The sequence below is a fragment of the Bos grunniens genome, chromosome 19 (genome assembly GCF_055505025.1).
Source record: "Bos grunniens cultivar Pamir isolate PY7600 chromosome 19, Bosgru_T2T1.0, whole genome shotgun sequence".
Classification (NCBI taxonomy): domain Eukaryota; kingdom Metazoa; phylum Chordata; class Mammalia; order Artiodactyla; family Bovidae; genus Bos; species Bos grunniens.
In genome coordinates this window covers 50261609-50269572 of record NC_141183.1, presented here as the reverse complement: position 1 = coordinate 50269572, position 7964 = coordinate 50261609, and the positions used below count along the sequence as shown (strand labels likewise).

The following is a 7964-nucleotide window of genomic DNA, read 5'->3' as shown; positions in this document are numbered from 1 at the left end:
GGGCTGTGAGTCAGTGTTTCGGGGACAGCCTGGGAGCGGTGGGTAGGACCCCCGAAGTGAAGGGGACCACCCTACTCTCCTCCCACAGTCGTTTAGGGAGGGGCCTTGGAAGCCGTCTTAGACTGTTTCTTTGTCTCCTTCCGAGAACCAGAACTGTCAGACGAATTGGTATCAAAAAAAAGGTACTCTGTAATCAGAAGACTTGGGTTAAGATTCATCTCCTCACTGCTATGATCTCTGGCAAATGAGGCTCAGGATTCTCGCCTGTGAAATGGAAATAACATGTCACTGGGCTGCAGGGGGCAAGTCCTTGCTGCGAGTGTGTTAAGTCACTCAGCCGTGTCCAACCCTTTGAGACCCTATGGACTGTCACCCTCCAGGCTCCTCTGTCCATGGGGATTCTCCAGGCAAGAATACTGGAGTGGGTTGCCATGCCCCCCTCCAGGGGATCTTCGAACCTGCATCTCTTGGATTACAGGCGGATTCTTTACCCACTGAGCCACCTGGGAAGCCCGGCAAGTCCTTAGGAGGGTGAAAGTGCTTTGCTCACCTAGTGGGCTGCACACGAAGTCACACAGACTTGTGTGTCCCCTTCTCCTTCCAGCCAGTCATGGGGGTCCCCCCCAACCCTACTGACACTCCCACCCCACCCCATCCCACCCCGGGCCTTTTGTCAATGCCGGAGCCTGTCCTAGATGCCCTCCACTTGATTCTCTGGAGAATGGAGATGTCTTCCCTTTGACTCAAACCATCTCTGGGATGCCCTCACCCCCTGAGTCAGACCAGGATGAAGCTTCCAGCCCTGCTCTCTCCCCACCCAATGGCCCTGGCCTGTCACCTTGGACCTCAGCCCAAGTCATCCAAGGTCTTGAAGGTGGCCTCCCTGCCTTTCTGTATGAGAGTTTCAGGCCCCAGGTCCCACACTCCAAGTTGGGGTGCCCCCCCAAGACAACCATGCCCTGCACACAGTAGGTGCTCAGGAAATGTCAGCTGACCAACTGAAGGCGTATTTTCTCAGCCTTTGATATAACCTTGTTGAGAGCAAGTGAAAGTGAAAGTCCCTCAGCCGTGTCTGACTCTTTGTGACCCCATGGACTATACAGTCCGTGGAATTCTCCAGGCCAGAATACTGGAGTGGGTAGCCTTTCCCTTCTCCAAGGGGTCTTCCCAATCCAGGGATCGAACCCAGGTCTCCCACACTGCAGGCAGATTCTTTATCAGCTAAGCCACAAGGGAAGCCCAAGAATACTGGAGTGGGTACCCTATCCCTTCTCCAGCAGATCTTCCTGACCCAGGAACGAACTGGAGTCTCCTGCATTGCAGGAGGATTCTTTACCAACTGAGCTATCAGGGAAGCCCCAAGAGGGCCATAATCGCCTTGCTCTTGGGGGGCCAGCAGGATTGAGATGCCATTAGGGGTTCAGGAATGAAGATGTGGGATGGAATGACTCAGGATCAGTAAAATAATGGTCCTTCTAATGATGGGTTGAAGATAGGGATTTTCAGGCCCTGCTTCTCTAAGGGGACGTGCAAGAGATATGTTGTCTCCCCCACTCCTTTTTTTTAATCGCAAGTTTATTTTTTATTTCTATTTATTTATTTATTTATTTTTGGCTGCTATGGATCTTCGTTGTGGTGCTCAGGCTTCTCACTGTGGTGACTTCTCTTGTTGCAGAGCATCAGCTCTAGAACCCTGGCTCAAGAGTTGCGGTACACTGGCTTAGTTGCCTGGCAGCTTGTGGGATCTCCCTTGACCCAGGATGGAACCCTTATCCTTTGCATTCGCAGGCAGATTCTTAACCACTGGACCCCCAGGGAAATCCTATTGTTTCCCTTGAATGGGATTTTTTCATTCATTCATGCACTCAGCAAGCCCTCCATCCCTACCATGTGTAGCCTCCCTGGCTGTTAAAAATCAGCACATTTTCTTGGAGGAGAATGAATGTGAGTGGAGGTGGGGAGTGCAGAGAGGCAGGTGGGGGGCTGGCTCTTTCCAGGGGTGTTCAGCAGTGAAGTCAGGTGCTGCGGTTGACAGTGAGAGGAGGGGGGCCTGGCCTGAGGCTCCCTAACCCAGCTCCCACCCTCCACCCTGGCAGTGGGGCAGTGGGAAGAGGACTGGTCAGGGGGCCCCTTGGCACCTAGCTCCAGAAACCCAATGATGCTGGGGTAGGGAGGGAGGGATTTGATCTGAGTTGACCCCTTTAAGGCCTGGAGATAGGAGGGAATGTAATTTAGGTTTTTTTTTTAAAAAAAAACAAAACACCTTTGTGACTGAGGGTTCTCAACTGGAACAGCCCGACAGCTGGGCCCAAAGCCAGGAGGTAGGGCAACAGGCAGGTCCTGAGATCTGGTGACCCTTTGATGCCCTCAGGAAGGTTTTGGGCAGGGGAAGGGGGCACTGCTGCTCCCACCACTCCACCCCTACCCTGGCCAGCCTCCTGAGCTCCACCGTGTCTCTCTTCCTCCAGCCTCGAGTCTCATTACTCTGGGGTGTCAAAAAAGAAAGGGCCTAGGTGCAGAAACTTCCTGCAGGGGAGGGGTGGTGAGCATTCACTGCATGCAGCAGCTCAGCCTCTGTGCCTACTGCCCTCGACCCCTGCCAGGCAGCCCCAGGCCTGTTCAGTGCCAGCGAGAGGTACTGAAGATGCCAGGACAATGGAGCAGGGCCCGTCCACTGTGACCTCAGCAGAGCACAGAAACTGCTCGAGATGATGTGGACAGGGCCTCAGTGGCGACATCCATGGGCGCTGTACAGGCTCAGAGATGGGAACAGTTCCCTCTGCCTGGAGCCAGAAGGAAGAGGGCAATCCAGCAGGGTCTTGATGGTTGAATAGGAGTTTGCCAGGCAGAGAGATTGTGGGAAGGAACCTTGGCAGAGGCAAAGCAAGCAGGGGTGAGGGAAGCTGGGCTTGAGAAACAGAGGCTGCGCTGTAGGAGTGGAGCCAAATGCCCGTGTTTGAAGTCCAGCTCCACTTTCTAGCTGTGTGCCTTTGGGTGGTTTGCTTGACCTCCGTGTATCTCCATGTCCTCATCTGTTAACGGGTGCTGATAACAGCTATGGTTGCCTGTAATACTATTTACCACTCTTGACCATCTCCCTTTCCAGGCACAGGTAGGGGTTATCCGTTCCTGGCCACGCTGTGGTTAGAACTGGCTGTGCCAGGTCTTAGATGTGGCACGAGGGGTCTTCCATCTTCACTGCCACACGTGAACTTCTTAGTTTCAACATGGGAACTCTTAGTTCCCTGACCAGGGATCAAACCCAGGTTCCCCTGAATTGGGAGCTCAGAGTCTTAGCCATTGGAGCACCGGGGAAGTCCCAGGAGTACCGTTCCCAGGCCCGGATGTTTCATGGTCAGCGGGAGGGTCTCTAGAGCTCTGGAGTTTGCTTTCTGGCATGATGCAGCGCCCAAAGACGTTAGAGAGGCGACCGACCAAATGGCCTGAGTCTCTAAGTCTCTCCGATGAGCAGACGCTGGCCACGCACACTGGACACGTACTTTACCAGACAACCTTGGTTATTGGAGTCACTGACACTCGGGCGGCGTTTGTCCCCCCTGCGTAACGTGGCCCGTGCTGACTGAGGGTCATGACCGGGCTGCCGTGAGCTAGGACAGGTAAAGCACGGCACCCACAGCTTTGGCACTTCACGTTCTGCACCTGTGAGCTACTCGTGCTGTCATGTTTGTTAGGGAGGTGGGGGGGGTGGCCATGCGAAAGAGTAAGATGGGAAGCAGAGCCTGCTCGTGAAGCATCTTGAACACAAGGCTCAGAAGCTCGGGACAGAAGCCAGCAGAGAAGCAATAATGATTTTTTAAACAGAAGAATGACATGCTTTACAGACAGTTCAGTCCAGCGCTTGGCAAATGGCAGGCCTTTAGTAAACACTTCTTGAATGAATGAATGAATGGATGGAGGGATGAATGGAGTTTGGAGGAAAAGGGACCCACGAGGACATCAACTCAGCACCCACGTATCCCATGGAGAGGTTTGGACTCAGAGCAGGTGCCAGGCCACTGGAGGGGGACCCACAGCCAGGCACCAGGCTTCCGAGTCCTCCCCTACTCGCCCACCCCCACCCCTACCCAGGCAGGCAGCTCCGTAGGCACCGAGGCTGGTGTGCAGCGTACAACACCGCCTCATAACTCAATGTGTTTATGATGAAGCGGAGCGGTTGTTTGGGAAGACAGCCACTCTGACACCCACCAGCCCCTAGGGCCGATGCTGAGATTTCTCCTCCACCATCCCCTGCTTAACACGCCAGCTCTCTCTCCCACACTCCGCTCCCCACGCCCCCATCGATGGCACTGATCTCTCCCCACCTCGACCGACACACACACCCCCCCTCCACCTGCCTCTCCAGAGCTGCAGCCGGGAGGAAATTTATTGCCGCCCCAGACTGCTATGGGCAAATACTAATAAAATGCTGTTTTGCTGCAATTTGTTTAATTGGCCACAGAAGAGACGTCTGGAGCACGTGCAGGCTCTGCCTGCACCCGCGCGCCTGGCTGGTTCACACATGCTCTCTGCTCTCTGCGCCTGGTTGCTCCTGGCTGTGACCACTGAGGATGGGACATTGGGGAAAAGGGGGATTGAGGAAGAGGGGAGGCCAAAGGAGGCCGCTGGACTGGAGAAGGCAGGAAGGCGCCCACCTCTAGCAGCTCGTCTAACACTTTCCCAAGTCCTTTTGCTCTCCCACAGCCCCCCGAGATCCTGATCAGCCAGGCTGCCTGAATTCAAATCCTCCCACCTCCTCTTCTTTGCTCTGTGCCCTGAGGGGCTTCCATGGTGGCTCAGACAGTAAAGAATCTGCCTGCAAAGCAGAAGATCTGAGTTCGATCCCTAGGTCTGGAAGATCCCCTGCAGAAGGAAAAGACAGCTTTTCCTGTGGGAGCCGCCGGGTTGAGAGGAGCGTGGCCTTCTCCTCTCCCCGCCATGGCGTGTGCTCGTCCACTGATATCAGTGTACTCCAAAAAGGGGGAGTCCTCTGGCAAAAATGTCACTTTGCCTGCTGTGTTCAAGGTTCCCATTCGACCCGACGTTGTTAACTTTGTTCACACCAACTTGCGCAAAAACAACAGACAGCCCTATGCTGTTAGTGAATTAGCAGGTCATCAAACCAGTGCTGAGTCTTGGGGTACCAGCAGAGCTGTGGCTCAAATTCCTAGGGTTCGAGGTGGCAGGACTCACCGTTCCAGTCAGGGCGCTTTTGGAAATATGTGTCGTGGGGGCCGCATGTTTGCGCCAACCAAGACCTGGCGACGTTGGCACCGCAGAGTGAATACAACGCAGAAGCGATATGCCATCTGCTCTGCACTGGCTGCCTCAGCCTTACCGGTGCTGGTCATGTCTAAAGGTCATTGTACAGAGGAAGTTCCTGAACTTCCTTTGGTGGTGGAAGATAAAGTTGAAGGCTACAAGAAGACCAAGGAGGCTGTGTTGCTTCTGAAGAAACTTAAGGCCTGGAATGATATCAAAAAGGTCTATGCCTCTCAGTGAATGAGAGCTGGCAAAGGCAAGATGAGAAACCGTTGCCGTATCCAGCGCAGGGGACCCTGCATCATCTATAATGAGGACAATGGTATCATCAAGGCCTTCAGAAGCATCCCTGGAATTACTCTGCTTAATGTAAGCAAGCTGAACATTTTGAAACTTGCTCCTGGTGGTTATGTGGGACGTTTCTGCATTTGGACTGAAAGTGCTTTCCGAAAGTTAGATGAGCTGTATGGCACTTGGTGTAAAGCAGCCTCCCTCAAGAGTAACTACAACCTCCCCATGCACAAGATGCTCAATACAGACCTTAGCAGAATCTTGAAAAGCCCAGAAATCCAAAGAGCACTCCGAGCACCACGCAAGAAGATTCATCGCAGAGTCCTGAAGAAGAATCCACTGAAAAACCTGAGAATCATGTTGAAGCTTAATCCATATGCAAAGACCATGCGCAGGAACACCATTCTTCGACAGGCCAGGAATCACAAAATCCGCATGGATAAGGCAGCAGCAGCAGTAGAAGCCAAATCAGATCAGAAAGGGGTTCAGGGCAAGAAACCTGTGGTGGGAAACAAAGAAAAGAAGGCTGTTGGCAATAAGAAGCTGAAGAAGCCTGTGGTGGGAAAAAATGCTGCAGGGACCAAGAAACCAGCAGCTGAAAAGAATCCCACAGGAAAGAAACCCACCTCAGAGGAAAAGAAGGCTGCTGCTTAAACTTAAATTTGTTTATTCCGTAAATGCCGAATCATTTGGGACAGCTGATTTTGAATAAAGAAAAGCTTGAACAAAGAGGCAATGAAAAAAAAAAAAGAAGGAAAAGACAACCTGCTCCGGTATTCTCGCCCGGGGAATCCATGGACAGAGGAGCCTGGCAGACTACAGTCCATGGGGTCGCAAATAATCAGACAAGACTGTGACTCTCTGAGGCAAGCTGCAGAACCTCTCGGAGCCTCCAGCTTCCTCATCTGTAAAACGGGAGTGATGATAACAGCATTCTGAGGATTAGATGAACAAATCCATACCCCAAACCCCTCAGAACAATGCCTGGCTTGTAGGAAGCACAGAATCAATGTTAGGAATCTAGACTGCTTGGGTTCTAATCCCAGCTCTCCCATGTGCCAGCAGTGGGCAAGTTATCTAACCACGTTGTAGCTCAGTTTCCCCATCTGCGAAATGGGAATAACCATCACAACTGCCTTATAGAGTTGTGCAAAGGTTTAAAAGTTAATGGTTGTACAGGGATTAGAACAGAGCGTGGCACATGGCAAGAGCCCAGATGTGTGAGCTCTTACTCAACAGCCCGTGGCAGTATGGGCAGCTCAGTACTCTGGCTAGCATGTTTGGGAAGACTTGGAACCCCATGTTCCTTCACTGGAGGGAATTGTAGAGTGAGGACGAGTCCCCAGAGATAGGAATTCCCAAAGGCAGAAAGTTGGAGCTGGTTCGCAGCTAGCTGGCCTGGCTGACAAGGTAAGGGAAGATCCTATCTCCCAGGGGTTGGGGAGGGAAATGACCTGGCTGCAGCTTCCCAGACGGAGCCCTGGGGCTGGGCTGCTGCTCGTGGGGTCAGCTCAGCCTTCCAGCTGCTCCCCTCTTGGCCCCTGGCACCCACACCCTGGCAGCAGGCACCCTGCCACTCGCCAGATGGCACCAGGCAAGGCTGGAGCCTGGGGGTGGGCGACAGGGTTAGGCCAGGCTGTAGGCTAGGGCACCCAGGTCTTAGGACAGATGGTTGTGTCTGTCCCCAGCGCAGGATGCTGGGGGCAGGTTGCAGCAGCCCCCTGCTCCTGACAAAGCTGGGCTTCAAGATTTCCCCAGGATGTGGCCAGAAGAGTGAGAGATGGGAGTTGGGAGTCCCCAGGTGGGTCCCTTTTCTTCTTTGAGTCTGTTCCTCATCTCGGAGAGAAGAAGTCACCGAGGTGATTTATCTGATTACTCAGGTGAAATGGTTAACCCGAAACCTGGAGCCCAAGAAGTCCTCTGTGTCTGTATTACGACTGCTATTGCTTCACAGTAGGGCAGAGGTTAAAATTGTGAACTTGGGGGTCAGACAGCCTGAGTTCAAATTCTGACTCTGCCGCTTTGCAGCTGTGTGACCCTGGGCAAGGGACTTAACCTCTCTGCATCTCCTTTGCCGTCTCTAAATGGGCTAGTGATAGACGGTGGTTGTTGTGAGGGTTAAATAAAACAGGATTGAACCCTTACTTTGTGCCCTGCCAGGTATGTGCCATTTTGCTCCGCTTTTCAGATGACAAAACTGAGAGGGGTGGAGACCCTCACCCAAGATCCCATCACCAGGTAAGTGGCAGGCTGGTGGCATTTCCAGTCCCTGTGTCCAGTGCCCTGTATCTAATCCCGTGTGTGTTCAGTCGCTTCAGTCACGTCCGACTCTTTGCAGCCCCACGGACTATAGCCCGCCTGACTCCTCCGTCCATGGGATTCTCCAGGCAAGAATACTGGAACGGGTTGCCACG

At 53.2% G+C, this 7964-nt stretch overlaps 1 pseudogene across 1 annotated transcript; it reads left to right on the top strand.

Annotated features, from left to right (window-relative positions):
- The first annotated feature begins 4884 nt into the window (after nucleotides 1–4884).
- LOC147352617 (large ribosomal subunit protein uL4 pseudogene) lies at nucleotides 4885–6295 on the top strand (annotated as a pseudogene). Its single transcript, XR_015146947.1, has one exon. The product of XR_015146947.1 is annotated as a large ribosomal subunit protein uL4 pseudogene (transcript).
- Nucleotides 6296–7964: the final 1669 nt, after the last annotated feature.